Consider the following 17117-nt stretch of genomic DNA (forward strand, 5'->3'; position numbering starts at 1 on the left):
GATGGGATTGTATGATTCATAAAACCCTGCATTACAAATAAGTGACTAATAAGTATACAGAGTAGATGCTTATAGGTCCTGAGAGATGAGCGATGAGGCCAGTTCGCTGCTGACTTCTCTGCATGTCAGTATATTATCAGAGGTATTTTCTCATGCTGTCACTCAGCTCCACAGCGTCCATCTCTGTAAACAGCTCGTACTCAAATAAACAGTCGTGTCCACAGTCCCCCTCTACTCCCATCAGTGAACACTTTGTACCAGCCCACATTCTGACATGTCATGTGTGTAGATTAGAATAGTTCTTTAACAACAGCAACTGGCAACGTTATAACAGCATTAATGAAATGATTACATTTCTCAGCATTTATGATGAATGCCGCACCTTTCCTGTTTAAATCCATTTGTGGTCTCTTTTATGGTTCACTGATGAGAGGTTTCTATGTTAGGCCTACATATATGTGCATATACATCCACACACACGCTGCACAGAACCACTTGGGGCTGAACCTGTTGTAAAGACCTCATAAAGACTCAACATCTGTTTATTGCAATGCATGCCAGAAGATTGTGCAGCTCAGACACCCACCCAGATAAATACCCACCCACTTAAACACATGCATAGAGAGGTCTGCCTGTTTTAATTACTGTGTCCAGGCATACACACAGGTGCCAACGCGAGGAAGTGCCCCAAACAATAATAATGAGATGTGTATGTGAGTTGCAGAAACAAGGGATTTTGAGATCCTTGATGTATTGGTGATGGTTTTGCATGTTTCTGATTTCAGCCAGGTCAACAGGTGTGTGTTGATTGTGTTTCATTAGCTCTGTTCGTATTACAGTTGCGTTGTTGTGGCTCATAATTAAAAAAACAACCTCTTATGCTTCTCTCCATCTTACTTTATCTTTTCGTTTACCTCGTTTAAATACATTTTATGCATCCTAATCTCGACCATTTCCACCTCTTTCTCTCCCAGTTTGTCTTTTCCTGGAGATCTGTGTTTTTTAAGGCCTGGTTGAGTTTCAGGGCTCCATTAAAAGTTCAAAGGCAGCGTTTACTACTGTAACTGGAGCTAGTCTGCACTGAGGCTTTTCACTAATGAGTGCACAGCATACACACACAGAAAATACTTAGACCCACACTCACACACACAACAACACATGTTCCCCTCATGGAGGCCGCAGCGACATTCCCCACACAGTCCGTTGTTACTGCAGGATCCGTGTCCTTTTGAGTGCCAAAGATCTATCACAGATTTAACAATCCTTTCAGCACCCTGTCCCCGTTTGTTCCCCTCTTTTCACTTCTCCTCTCTCCTCTCTTCCAAACAACACATCAGACTGCCTTCCTGACAGATGAACTGGGAAATGTGATTTTATAATACCATCAACATCAGCTCTCTCTGACAGCCAGTTATATTTCGTGAGAAAACGTTTTTTATGTTTTTCTTTGTGTGTAGAGGTTGGGGAGCATGTCACAAATACATACATACATACATACACATAACATCCCTGATTACAAAAAAACCCTCAGTTCAGTTAATGTGGCCTTTGACAAATACATTTAATTAAATTATGTTGTTTTAAATTCATTATTTTTCTTATGTATGGTTTGTTCACACTTTGTCACACTGTGACTGTCGCAGTAACACTCTTTTATACCTTTAAGCCCTCACTTCCTCACTCGCGTCTTAGTTTCATGTCCCACTCTTTATGGCACCACAGCACTTGCCGTTATCAAGTTTCTTACACATACTGTGTGCCTGCGATCATATATGATGTGCCGACCGTCTGTTCTTGTCTACGTGTCTTAGTTGTCAAGTGTATGTATACTCTAGCTTTAACGTGGACATGCTCCCACAGTGCATAAAGACCTTTACAGACAAGAAAATAACCAGAGAATTCGTTAATGGTTTCACGACACCACTTTCCACAAACCTTTTATAACAAATTAGAATTTAATAATGTTTGTTGAGTCTTTGGAGTTCTGCCGGGTTTGACCTTCCTCTCCGCCGTGTCCGCGGATGTCTGACATTCCAGAGTAAACACAAAAACAAACAGCCCAGACTGCAAGGCCTGGGATTAGACTGGTGGTATAGACATATTTCCACATGCCAAGCTCTGTGTGTGTGTGTGTGTGTGTGTGTGTGTGTGTGTGTGTGTGTGTGTGTGTGTGTGTGTGTGTGTGTGTGTGTGTGTGTGTGTGTGTGTGTGTGTGTGTGTGTGTGTGTGTGTTAGATTTATTTGACTTACTCTTAGGTTTAGTTTTTATGATTTAAATTACTGAGTTGGGACTTTGCTGTTATTTTTTTTTTTTTGAAAATATACTTTGCGATGTATTCTCTTACACAATTTTATTTGCTTTTGATAGTAAGTATAGTATAATATAATTACATTCAGAAAGCAGATGTTAGATGCTGCTCATTGCAAATCAAGATTGTTGTAAAATTGACAGACATCAATTTTGTTTTCAGCGTATCCTTAACTCATTCAATGTTACGATTATTTGGTTTAAAGCTGCAAAAATAAAGTGGACTAGATTCCACAGAATTTAGCAAAATTACTGCAGCTCCAGATGACCCCAAATAAGACATTTTCTCATGACTGTTTTTGAACCGAGCTTGGCAATAACAATGCTGGTCCTTCCTGCACGCTCACGAGGCCGAACAAATCTACAACATAATGACCCGATTATTAAAACTACATATACCCCTCATGGTTATTTTTAATGTGTTTAAAATCCGGAAAAGAGAATTTGTGTTAAGCGTTTTACAATTCACAGCAATTTCAAGATTTCATTACTAATTCAGATGTGTGTAAGTGTGTGTTTGGAACAGAAGCTGAAGCTGATGGACTCAGGCCAGAGGGGCAGGGTAATGGGGTTCAGAAACTCAAAACGCCAAACGTTTATTATTTACCCGTTTGCAGCGGACCTGCCTTCAGGGGAGAATCTCCATCAGTGACCCTTGGCCCCCAACTCACAGCTCCCTCCATTCTCCAACTCCCCCCTTCCCGATACCTTCTCTCTTCTCCCGTCTCTCGTCTGTGGTCCGAAATGTTGAAAGGAGAATAAAAGAATACAATGGAACAATATCTGAGGTCATCTGAGCTGAGGCTGCCTTTCCGGGAACAGCGGAGGTTTCTCAGGCAATATTCTTTTTATTCTTTCATTATGGCAGAGAATCAGGGACGAGTGAACAACATACTTCACAGCTTCTTTTTATCCAAGAACAGATCCAGGGTGATAAAAGTGGATGCTTCAAAACTTTACGGCTTACCACTCTCACTCCTTCCTTTTCTCCATTCAGACCGATCGTCCCTCACTCTCCCCCTCTCTTCCTTCCCCTCCATCATTCTTCTTACCTCTTGGGAGCGGCAGGAGTCTGCTGCCTGTTGGCACTGCGGATAATAAACACCCCAACCCACGGCCGTCCTGCACCTTGGGGCAGGAAACTCCATACAGACGCACCTGCATGGGCTACCATGACAACAAGGACCATCTGTCCGTCAAACCAGTGACTGAAAGAACCTGTCCTAAGTAAATGTGAGAGGATAAACACACATACGCACTCACAGTTGCCTGGTGGACCTGGGTCAAGGGTTAAAGAACCCCATTTCCTGTCCAGACAGACGAGGGCCAAACACCCCTCCTCTCACTTCCACTCCTTTCCTTTCTTCCTTGTTTCTCCTGCTCCCCCCTTCTCTCGTGGTTTCTCTCTATCTGAGCTTGATATTCATTGTACTGCATTTTTGTGTGTGTTTTTGATTGTGATTGATGCAGTGTGTGTAATGGCAGCCTCGGCTTAGCTGCCTTAGCTCATCCTAGCGATTATTAGCCAAGCAGCCCTTTTCTCACAGGAGCTCTCAACTGCCGACTGAAAGGCTGATTTAATAACGCGATGGAGTAAGCTAATCTCTGAAACGTTACCATGTTTTTTTTTTTACAGACTACTCTCAAGAGCTTCATTAAAAGGGCATGATCTTATGTTACACAGATCTGAAAAGGCTTTGGCCAAAGATTCCTGTTAGTCACTATTGAAACCAGCTTCTCTAAAATAATTTGTGCTCTGTATTAAATCATCACACTACAGAAAAACCCTTAAGTCCTTTTGAGGGCTTTTCAGAGCACACATGGCCAAATATATCTCGATATGCTTTCATGCAATTGAACAACTCTATGTATACGTAAATTATCTTATTACTAGGACCCATCCCTCGCGAGGGAGACAAACCGAAGCACGCCTTGTATGTTTTTCAAGCATTAAGAATATATTTGACTACTATTCTGCCCATGACTGCATCGGAGCGAGCCTCTGTGGTGCAGCGGTGCTCTGGTAATAGCCTGTGTGCTGTGCTGAGATTAATGTGAGGACTTATTGATGTAATGATGGAGCCATGAAAGAGCACTCTGGGCCGTGGTTTGGGCCCAACACATGAGCCTAATGGACTCTGTGTGTATGTTTGTGTGTGTGTGTGTGTGTGTGTGTGTGTGTGTGTGTGTGTGTGTGTGTGTGTGTGTGTGTGTGTGTGTGTGTGTGTGTGTGTGTGTGTGTGTGTGTGTGGGTGGTTTTGGGCTGAAACAGATGAGATTAATTGAGGCTTTGCATTCACAAGAAGGGACCTCCACAATTGAGTCTGTGTATTTCTTCGAGATTGTGTTGCATGTATAAAATACCTGACTTCAGGTGTGTGTTGAAATGTTGGTGTGTCTTTACATGTGTGTTTGACAAACCGTATGACCTCAGACTTCTCTCTGTACTTGCGACGTGGTTCTCAGCTGCCAAGTGCTTTCAGGGCAGAGCAGCTCATACTGACCCTGCGGGACAGCGTGGTTGGAGGCAGCATAGAGGGAGGCTGAGTAAATACGATGTGGTACCCTCACAACTAGTGCCCTGCGGTGTGTGTCTGTGTGGGGGGGTGTATCTATGTCCTCACAGATTCTCCGGTAAGGCCCAGCAGGTGCTGACAGGACCCCCTTCATCTCTCCACTCCCCCTACAAACCCTGTTTTTTCTGTATATGTGTATAAATGAATATATATGTGTGTGTGCGTGTCATTGCCAACAGGCTTGATCTACTCAGTGTGGGTCTGATGTTGAAGTGATTGACAGCAGAACAGTCACAGGGGCGATTGAGAGCAGTTGTGGGAAGAGAGGGACCTTACAGCCTCGCTGCTTTCGGCCCTGAGGGTGAGAGCGAGACAAATGGAGAGGGAGAGGGAGAGGGAGAGAGGGGGATCAGAGAGTCTAAACAGATACAAAACAGAGCTGAGGAACAAATGAATGAATGACGTCCTGCATATTTGAGTCTTACAGGAGCCCGTTTGTTGGTTTAAGAAACACAGACAAGATAAAAATTAACTGAATTAATAGTGGTCTTTGTAATCACCCTGACTATTCACTGATCTCATGGGTGGGAAACCATGGGGACCACAGAGGTTTATGGGAAACGGTTCATACACTGGGAGTGATGTCATACATAGGAGACAGACCAAGCTCTCCCGGACTGATACGGTGAAGGGAGGACAAATATGAGCCGCAAGATCAAAAATGCTAAAGACTCCTCATCTAAGCTGAACTGTGATTTCTCTCAGGCCCTTCATATTCCCCTGAGTTCTTGTTAGTTCATGCTCAAAGAACTCAATGTAGGCATCGCCATATTTCTAAAACATTTCATAGATTAAAAATATTATTTGGCGCGTGGTTCATCGGTTTAAGTTGTGTGCCATTAATCATCGTGTTAATCAACAATCACTGTCAACAACTGTCTTGCAATCACTCTGGTCTCTGCAATATTTTCATTTTATTATATAGTGCCTAATAAAACAGAAAAATCTCCACAAACAGTCATTTAAAAATCAAACCAGTTATTTATTTGAAAAAACACTCTTTATATGCTACAGTTGAAGCTCCAAGGACTCTGAAGTAAACCAGGCATGAACTCACAGGCACTCACGCTTCACTACAGCCCTCGAGAGATGTATCCATCCAGGTAAGTGAATAAAATACCCTTTCTGAGGCCCTTCTGCTGACTTTATTTGAGCATGTGTGCAGGAGTGACAGCCACAGTGTCTGTGCCAGGGCAGCACAGGAGAGAGTGGGCCACTGGCCATCTGGGTTTAAAAGGTGTCTTTAAATGGCGGAGGTGTAAATCTACTGCCCATGTGCCGAAGGGGATGTCCGTTCCTCTCTGGCCCGCAGACCCACTCACAGATCAATAAAGTTAACTCAAAACATTCACACTCTGCCATCTGAAATCAACCATTTAATGAGTTGCTGTTCCTGTAAAAGTGGAAAAGGCCCCTTCAGATTTATTAGAAAAGAGAGAGTAGAATTCCAGAGAGGAGGAAGAAGAGGAAAAGGAGGAGGAGGAAAGAAAGAGGCCGAACTATAAGGTTTCTGTTTGGATTCATTTCAGGACATTTAAGAACCACTGACTGCATCTTTATGAAACACACAAATAATGAAAATAGTTTCTTGATCCACTTTTTATGAGCAAGCATGTTTAAATGGATGTGATTGGATGCTTTATACGGTGGTAAGCATGGACCAGACAATAAAAGCAACGTGAAGTAATGTAATTTCAGTATTAAATGTAATCCAAACGTGGGCCTGCTTTTAGAAATCATTTCACCAGCAGCAAAATGGTTCTTCAGCATGTTTCAGCAAACGACTATAAACTTTTTTTTACAAACGAGAACAAATGCTGAAGCGGTCGCACGAGTTACCTCTATTTCCACAGGCCCTCTGAAATAACTCATACGCCTGGTGATGTGTGAAAGAAGTTCTGGCAAACCAGTCATCCATTTACAAAGAGCTCGAGATGTATCAGTTTAATAAGAGGGAAGTGTGGAAAACATATTTCTGATGCGTTTTCTATAATGTTTAAGTTGGTAACTTTATGTCATTGAGCTACATACTCTCAGCTCAGACACATTCACAGCAACACAAACCTATGGAGTGTTGAGGTGAGGGGTAGCACAGGAGGCAGAGGCAGGACGTAACATATTAATTCCACTGTGGAGATCACAGGTTTTTGTTTACAGCACGTCAATACTGGCATTGGCCCTTATCACCAAAAACTCTCCTGCCACTTTCATCACATGTTCTTTATGTATAGCTTCTCCTTTTCATCCTTATATATTTGTTTTCCTTTCTTTTCTTTTTATTTCTTTTACTTTTTTGCATCTGTCATGTGTCAGAAACGTCATCAAATTGCCCTCTTGTTTGTGGTGAATCCTCCAGAGGATCTACTGCTGTTTTCACACATGGGCTCTTTCGGACATCATCCAGAGTTTTTACTAGAGGGCTGGCAGGAGAAAGTCTGGAGCCTCTCACGCTGACATTTTTGTTCTCACAGCCTCTCTGCAGAATATCTGCAGATTATCTGGAGTTCAGTGCACGTATGAAAGCAGCTTCATAGATATCAGTCCCCTAAATATGCCTGATTTCTTTCCCGAACAAGATCCGTGCATTATTGGGAATTCATTATCGGGAAATTAGTAAAAAAAAATGTTGCCGTATTCCATAATAAACTAAAAAAGTGGGAAGAAATTCCTATATCCATCTAATTGTCTGGATCCCTCATAAATAAAGAGTTATTTCTTTGCTCATGTCCCATCATTCCAGGTTTTGTGGATATCCATTCATTAGTTTTTGCAACAAACTAAGGTAAAATCATAACCTCATCATAACTGTAGACTGTAGTCTTTTCTGGAGCTAACGCTGGATTATTTCTGCCTCTCCTCTGTTTCATGTACATTCTTAGTTTGGGTCTTGGTTGCCAACACTGAAACATCTCTGCACTCTGCCGGGCTTTCCACCTTTGTCCGTTCCGAGGTCACGGCCCATATACGCACGTTGTCATGTTCATCTAAACGCCACTGTCTAGCTGAGAATCATCCGATGATTGGTTTATGCTGATGGAGTGCATATTTAGTGTTCCATTTAGTCTCCACTTCCCAGAATATCTCGCTCTCTGCTACCGGCCAGCCGTCCCCAGGGGGCCACACAGGAAGAGGAAGGAAGATGGATGAAATTGTCCTTTTTATGGCGATGTCTTACTTTTAGGGTTTACATTACTACATTTTGAGGTAAATCCCTCTAGCAGCTGCCACCCGGTGTGAAGTTGCACAAGGCTGTGTTACCTGCACACACTGCGTTTATGGTTGTTGCAAAGAAAATCCTACATGTTAACAAGCGCGCATGGAAAGAATTACACTGTGGGCCGGGTGCCGTGTCCCATCAGGCGTGAACCGGCACATGCCTCGAGACACGTAGAGTGACAGCCGCTGACAGTTGACGTCACAGGTCAGGAGCGGTGAGCACAAACTGTTCGGGGCAGTTCATGACATGCAGAGCCGTTCAGCTGGGTGTGGAGACGTGTCTAGTTGTGTGTCCGGGCTTAAGGGGCTGTGACACACTCGGTGCAGGAAGCGTAGCTAAACATGTGTGAGGCTCCAGCATATTTGTGCTGCTAATAGGTTGTTTGGGGAAGTGTGTGAGGCTGTGTGTTTATGCTGCTAATGGGGGTTTAATTTGATAAGCGGTTGGCGGATTTGTCAGCGCTGAGCTTGGAAGAAGGGAATTGGGCTCTGTATATTTTGAGTAAACATGAAGAAATTTGCTCCAGGTTTCCTCTTTCTATAACCTATATCCTCTTAGTTTGACATGATCATGTCAGATCAAGATGTTCTTTTGCATTGAAAAAGCTTTTGTTCCTCTATGAAAATGGCTCCAACATTCTGGGAAATGCACTTATTTACTTTTCTAGATGAGTAGATGAATTCTACTCGTATATGAAGAACAGAACTATTGCTAATTTGAGTTATATACTGAAATCCTTTGCCAATCAGTCACTGCTACCGGACCAAATCACAATGCAGATTTCAGTGCCTGATCTCTGTACTGAAATACTTCCAGGCAACATAAACATCACTGCACGTGCTTCGATGACATTACTCCTTTTTGTTAACATTACAACTCTGGTGGCAACACACTCTTTACATGGCTCTGGCAGCAGGTAACGTTAGCTTACCGTTAGTAGATACCTCAACCTTGAGTCAACACTACAACAGAATGCCTAAAGCTAAACGGTCAGAAGTGTGGCTGTATTTAATGTGAAAGGATTCTGACACTGGGATGCGCTGGAAATGTTTGAAATCCCACACGGCAAACGTAATGGATCACCTGGTGAGGCAGGGGATACATTTGACAGCAGAGGGATGCTGTGTGTTTGGCTGCTTGCGTCACCCCAAGTCGAGCACATCAGCCGTGAGTGTGGGTGTCCCTGGCCCCAGCGGTGGGGAGACAATTGATGATGAGTTTGGAGCTGGAGTATTTTGTTCTATTAAGGCCTGAAACTGTTATTTTGTGTTAAATTATAGAAGTTGGGTTTAATACAATTTATACGGGAAATCTTTGCCTCACCAATAAAAATGCTGTTCTTAATATCGATCGTCGTTTTGTGCTTTAAAATGTATTCTGTCACCGATTAGGCACCAGTATTGATTTAGCAGTGGTATTAGAAAAAACCCAAACGACCCTTGTGATTAATTCTGCCTCAGTCTTTACGCTGAAATAAACTAAACAGCTTGTCATCAGCATTTGTAAACCGTACTATCTACAGAGTCCCCTGATCTGTTCGAGTTATATAATCACAGCAAAGCATCACTATATTTACCATGTGTTTCCCCAAACTGTAAAGTAACTAATTAAAAGCTACAGAGGTGACTGTTAACAGCCTTTGGTTTAACTCTGCTCATGTGCACTCTGGTTTTGGGCCTATATATACGAAACCCTCTTGGTCTAGTATGGCCGACATATGTAGCTGGGGGTGGAAATGGAGGGGCTGTAATATAGTCACAACAGAGCATTCAGAGCCAAAGGAAACAGTGGTCCCTCTCCTTCCTAAACAGGACGAGACCACACGCATGCCGCACTGTATTTCGGTTTCTATCTGCATATAGATCAAGTTGCTTTTTTTGACATATTTGATTCTTGCACCTATTCTACCATTTTCGGTTGATCCTTTCTCAAACACACACTTTTCCTTTCTGTACAAAGACCCACACTCGCTGAGGAACCTCCTCTATGAATGGCTCCACTGTTCTTCTCTTATCTTTTTATTCCTCCAGCTCCTCTTCCTCCTCCTCCTCCTAACCGGGAAGTGAACTGAGTCAGACTGTATCATCATAGATAGAAGTCTCCACTCACTCTCCAGTTTACATATGCATAGACACACAGAAAGCACACGTTTAGATATAAATGTGCTTGTGAGACACATTTCTTCACAACCTTGAACACCCACACTCTGTTTATTTCTCTACGTCTCTCGCATTCTCTCTCTTTCTTGTGCTGGCTTGGTTCAGACCATTTGTTCCCTTGCGTCCCCCAGCTCAGCCTTCCCCTCTGAAGCATTGTGTCTGCCATTTGGCAGAGAGAACAGTCGAGCAAGTTAAACTAAGGTCAGATGAATAATGTAAGTTTATAAAAACAATTAAAATAATTTTCTGCGACAGTAAAGTTGCTGACGTGATATAATCTACATCTCAAAGCTACAGCATAATGGGAGTTTATTTGGTGATGGCCTTGCTTGGATCCTTGGTAGAAATGTCATACAGTAAAAAGACAGTGCTGCACTATGAAGTGTACGTATCTTTTTCAATTATTAGAATAATGATACCACAGTCATGTGTAACGTAGCAGTTCAGTTGTGTGATTTTTGCTTCTTGGTTGTCTTGGCTCAGCAGCAGTGCAGTGAATTCAGCCACTGTGTATGTGCATGTGTGTTTGTGGTGTTATTCCAGGTGTTTTGTAAGGAATGGTGTATGTACATCAGCTGGAGACCGGAGAGAGGAGAGGTAACATCCTTCATCACCACACATGGTGTGTGCCTGTATGTGTGTATGTGTGTATGTGTGTGAGGGAGAGAGAGAGGTAAAGAGAGTATGTCGGCTGAGGAAGTCAGGGCGGATTTTCTAAGAGCCATAGACACCCAAAGATGCTTTGATATATTATATGGAGAAGAGGGGGACGGGATCCAGCAATGTGTGTGTGTGTGGTGGTAAAAGTGTGTAAACACTCTCCTAATCCCTGCTGAGTTGTCCAGCCATAGCACTGTGCCATAAGGCACACGGCCACACTGAGCAACTGAAAATCCTCAGATCTTGGTTTGAGTGTATATGTGTGTGTGTGTGTGCATGCCTGTCAACATGTCATGTCCAGGACTTGGTGGCAGTAGTGGAGAAACTGGGACTTCAGAATTTTTTTCAAAATATCAGTGACATCTATGATTTCACAAATGATCCTCAGATTATTGTCTTGAGATATGTTATCCGACCATATCAGAAATCAGATGTGGTCGTTCTGAATGGCCTCATAGCAAGCTGTGATGGAGAAGGGGGAGTGTCTGCCCTCAGTGTGTAGCGCCTACGTATTGTTTGCTCAGACTCTGTCGAGCAAAGTTACGTAAAAAAAAAGACATCATGAGTAATAAGAATTTCGAGTAAACATCATACATTTTGTTCATATTTTAAAGGGGATCAGTCATTAGCGTGTCCCCAGCTTTAGAGACACACCCATATGTTAAGTGTGTACAGTATGTATTTGGTTAAGGGTGTGTCATTTAGTGGGTTTAGGGTATAAAAGAAAGCCTCTAATAAGGGAAGACATTGAAAACTTCTTTAAAAATGTTTTTTTCTCATTTACTTTCGTTACCAGCCAAAAAGGAAAAAAAATAATGGCGAGGGAACATTATGAATTACAAGGTGAGTGTAAATGGCTCGCTGTGGTAACTGAAATAAATTAATCGTGTGCATCAGTTGATATTTAGTCTTTAAAATATTTAAATAAAAGTTAAAAAGTGAAAGTAGAAAAGATATATCAACCATTTTATGATTATCAGTCCAAAAAATGTTTGTCTCATCATGTGATTAAATATAAAACGCTAAATTAAGCATATATTTAACATTAAATAATTAGATAATGATTAAATAAATATGAGCAGATGTTTTTCAGTCCAGTCAGTCTTATCTCTCTATAAATGACCAGAGGTTTAGTGAGAAAGAACCTGAAATCTGTTCTTTAGATAAGTGACAAACTACCATGTCTTCTCATACCAGTACAGTGTGCTGTAGGTATGCTGTCACACTATCTGTCCAGTGTGTCTCCCCTTTGACCTCTAACCTGGCATAAAGGGAAGTGACACATCTTGCTGCTCATTCCTTAGCCTCCAGTGACCTTCCGGGACCTCAGCCGCCACCACCACACATGGAGGCCCAAAGATGTCCTCTTTAAAGTCCCTGCATTTGTTGGCCTGTACTTCAGAGGAACAAGGATATGCAGCAGTGCATGTACAGTATAGCAAAGTAAATCTTAAAAACCTCTGCCTGGTCAATTACCTCACTTCTGCAGAGTCGCTTTATTAAGAGTGCAATATGCGCTAATGCAATAATTTCAACCGTTGATGTGTTTTACATATAGCATGAGAGACCACACACTGATAGATGACCTCAATACTCTGCACTCTGAGCCTTTTGAACTACGTGAACACACACACACACACACACACACACACACACACACACACACACACACACACACACACTGGCAGCAGGCAATAGTTTTGCGTAGGATATGGAGAGTGTTGAATCTCGCTGTGACTCCAGGAAACCCTGTGCTCACTTCCACCTTCAGAAGGATGAAAGAGGTTCAGTTCCACTCCCTACAGTGTGTGAGTGTGTGGGAGTGTAGCACCGCTTTAGAGCCCCTATCTCCTGTCTTTGCGGTTCCAGCATAAGCACATTACAAATTCACACATCCCCCTACCAAACACCCCCATACTCCTAACCTCTATCGCTCCACATCCGATACAATCACAACATGGCTACAAAGAGGCTGCCAGGTAGGGGGTACTGGTGCCTATGTGTGTGTGTCTGTGTGTGTCTCCAGCTCTATTCATGGGGCAGGATGCGGGTTTTTGGCGCTTGCAGGAAAATAGTGAGAAATTCCCTCAACCTCAAAGACTGTAGACATCAGTTGCCCTTGTTTTCCTTCATCTCCCTATTTTAGGCTATTTTAAACACAGAAACCCCAAACCCTCAAACAGGGGAAAAGGGGCATTTTATTATTGCAATCTGCTTTTCTTACTTCTACTACTCCTCCTCTTCCTCTTCCTCTTTTCCAAGCTAAATTGTGTCAAAGGGCGTCTGGCTACAGTAGAAGAATTTGTTCTTTGTATTAATAAATTGCTTAATAATATAAAATAATCATGATTTAGACCTGTGTAAAGGTAAGCCAGAATTCTTACATCCTGATTATTACTGGGTTTAACCTAACAAGAAACCTAATCGAAAGTTTGAGTTGAATGTTCACGAGTCTCTTTAGACTATATAAGTGGAATTGGTTTAGGTATTGTTTGCTTAGCCTGATAAATTGGCTGGGTCAGTGTATTGCAAGGAATTAGCCTATTGCAGCTACACTGGTGACAGTATATATGTCGGCTAATAAGTGACAGGAAATTGCAGTTCACTGTAGAAATGATAAAATAGGTTTTAGGTAAAAACCTAAAGACTACTGGCCGATATGCAGTTATTTAATCTCTATCAGTATTGACTAAAAAATGTTGTTGCACTGTATTAAAACAACAAGAACCCCACCGATGATAAAACCAGTGCTGTACTTCATTGTGTTTTTGATGTAGAAAGAAGTTAAACAATGGCAGCAGGGAACATCTGCACAATGCTACACCACACGACCGCAAAATATGTGTACGTAATGATTCTAGTATCAATGCAAATTTCCCATTAACTAGAGAAGCGTACCTGTTGCTGAGCCACTGTACTGAGCCACTGTATCATTCACTAAATTAATTTACCAGCTCACTTTTTGTGTGCAGCTCTCACCAAATTTGCACTTCACACAAATATCCCTTTTCTTTCTTTTGGAACGTGTCTTTAGTGCAATGAAACACTGCCTGCTTGTTTTAAAAGTTTCATAATACAAAGTAAAGATGTTAAAATTAAGTCAAAAACAACATGGGAGCAGTTAACAGCAACTGATGACATTTCTAGGAGCGGATGGCAAGACCACAAACTTCCTTCATTTCATTTTGAGTTTCATGTACCTTTTAAAATAAATAGCCTCTGGCTTCTGATCGCCAGTCATACTGCTGCACATAAAACACTCACATGCCCACAGAGGCCTGATTGACACACAGTTCACATATTAACACAGAAACAGACGGGTTCGTTGCGCGCCCGCCAGTTCACACCCAGCCACAGACCCACATGTCCACCAACCCACCCACACACACACCTATACGCAGTGTCTGTGACTGTGTGAGATTGACACACAGTAAAGTTTTACAGGTGCGCTGAAGCGGATAATTAGCCTGTTAGCTGTGACTAATGAAATCTCCACTGCTGTGCCCTCAACTGCTGCCGGGGCAGAGGCCACTTTCCTGTTTGGATAGGCAGCACTTTAAAGCAGAGCGGAGGGGAGCCAGGAACCTATATGTGGGCGTGTTCTTTGTGTGTGTGTGTGTGTGTGTGTGTGTGCGTGTGTGCGTGTGTGTGTGTTCAGTCAAATACAGGATGAAAGAAGGAAATGTGAGCAAAAGTCAATTGAATGAGAGCAGAGAGATGCAGGTGGACATTTCACTCCGGGGCATCCACATGGATATTATGTTTTTACTGAAAGCACACACTGACACACCCTGATACACAATAACTTAAATAGTAATGGCCACAAGCATTAGACTTTGTATGGGCCCCAACATTTTTTTTTCCTTTGAATTAAAATGTCTACATGGAGCGCAGTCGTTTGAACTTATCCTGTGAGAACGAAATATAACTTTAATAATTTTAAAGTTGTTACAGAATATTAAATGATTAATGTCCCACTGTACTCTGCAAATGAAATCATAGAACGAATAAATGATTGAGAATAAAAAGGAAACATGGAATGTATTAATTTAATAGCTTGGACTCATCAGTTCTCAGAGGTTGTCGTGAACGGTTTGTTCCAACACTGCCTTTGTACAGAGGGTTTGTAAGAAAACAAAAGTTAAGGCAACGTAGAGTTTGTTAGTATCAACTTCATTTACTTATATTGCTGCAAGGAAAGCAGTAAGGTAAAAGATATTTGAACAGTTTTACAAATTTTTCAGTTTTTGTTGCCCATGTTTTTTAGCAGTTCACCCCTAACTTTTGTATTATCTTAGGTTATGCACAAAACATAGAAATTTAAATAGAGAGAGAGAGAGAGAGAGAGAGAGAGAGAGAGAGAGAGAGAGAGAGAGAGAGAGAGAGAGAGAGGATGTCACACCTCGTTAAGCCCTATATAATTAAACACTGTTTTGTCATATCTTGTGACTGAACTAAAAGTCAACAAAAAATGAGGTCGTAAAAACATTGAGAACGTTTTGAACAGCATTACAATACATTGTACATGAAACCAAGCCTGAGCTGGTTGTGTGGGGCTAGGCTGTAATTTACAAAAGTATAAAGTGGTTTGTTTTATTGATTGAATTTAATTCGAGGCACAAACCAAGAATATTTTTTCACCCCAATGATCGCTAATTTGTTCAATAATTTGTTATGCCCTTGGTCTGGGAAAGACAGAATAAAAAAAAAATAGTTTGACTCTGAGCAGCCTGTGACTGTTGTCGGTCACAGGCTCACTGTCAAACTGCAGTGGATGCCTTTGATTCAGTGTGTGGCTGTGCGGATACTTTGGCGTTTATCATCACTCTGTCCTTCAGCTCACTTGTGCCACTTAAATAGAGTAAGTAGTCAACAAGTGTGTGCGTCTACTTTGTGTGTGTGTCAGTGAGGGCAGCCCCACAAGGAGAGCTGATGATGGGCTACATACAGCTCACCCCTGACCCTCGTGCCACTTCAGGAGTTGGAATGTGCGCGCACACACACACACACACACACACACACACACACACACACACACACACACACACACACACACACACACACACACACACACACACACACACTGCTCCCTTTGCCTCTCGACCAGCTGCTGACAGAGCTGATCGCTGCAGTTACGCTGCCTGACGACGTAAACCGATGATTGGCTGAAGGAGCAGTCAGCAGCATGTCATGTCAAACCCTAACCCTGACCTGTGACCTCTGACCCCTCACTCAGGACAGTGGCATGCCGTAGGGATAATCATGTTATGCACAAGACCTTCAAATGATTGCTTCATCTTATTTTAGTTGGAGGCAATAAACAGTCGGAGTTTCAAAAGGAACAAAGTCATTAACAGCTCAACCTGTTGTGAGCCTGTCCTCACTTTTAGATATATTTAGAAAGTGTGTGTGACCATCGGATAATTTAGATGTTGTAAATACATTTAAATCCTTGAGTCAGCTGACTTGATTCCTTTTAAAACAAAAGCACCATGACGAATATTTTGGGGTATAATGAGCTTTAAATCATATTTTAAAAATAATACGGAGCTACAATTTTCTGTTGTCACGTGTCACTTCACCTCTGGTTTGTTGGATGTGGAAAGTTACAAACATCTCTCCTAATGTTATGTGGTGTATGTGGGGTGATGCTGCAGTGTGGGGGGGCTGTACCGCTCTCTAGGTGGTACAGTGTTAAAGGCCAATGTCCAAGTAAATGTAACGAGCTGGCAAGATGTGGCTTCAGAGGTGCTGTGTGTGTGTCCCTGTGTCAGTAACTGATGGGACTTCTGCTTTAGTAATCAGTGCTGTCACCTCTGTGACAATCCTGAACAACCATGTGCAAAACCTCCACTGATGAAAAGATTGTGTGTTTTTGATGCGTGTATTTTCCATAACATACACTCATTTTAGTGAGCTTTGTGTGTTTAAGTGTGAAACTTTTACAGTCTTTGTTCTTGTTTGGAGACTTTAGGGGACAAACTTCAAACTAGCTGGTGGTTTCACTGCTGAGTGTCGCTCGCACAGTCACACACACACACACACACGTAAATATGCCCCAAACTTTTGGTTGTCATGAAACTTACATTCGCTGTGGAGAGTTGGCTCCACTTTTTTCATTTAAAAAATGAAAGTAAACGCTATTTTGTTCTGTTTTATACATACTGTAAGAGAATAGTGTGTGACCTATGGATGAA

The sequence above is a fragment of the Hippoglossus hippoglossus genome, chromosome 24 (genome assembly GCF_009819705.1).
Source record: "Hippoglossus hippoglossus isolate fHipHip1 chromosome 24, fHipHip1.pri, whole genome shotgun sequence".
Classification (NCBI taxonomy): Eukaryota; Metazoa; Chordata; class Actinopteri; order Pleuronectiformes; family Pleuronectidae; genus Hippoglossus; species Hippoglossus hippoglossus.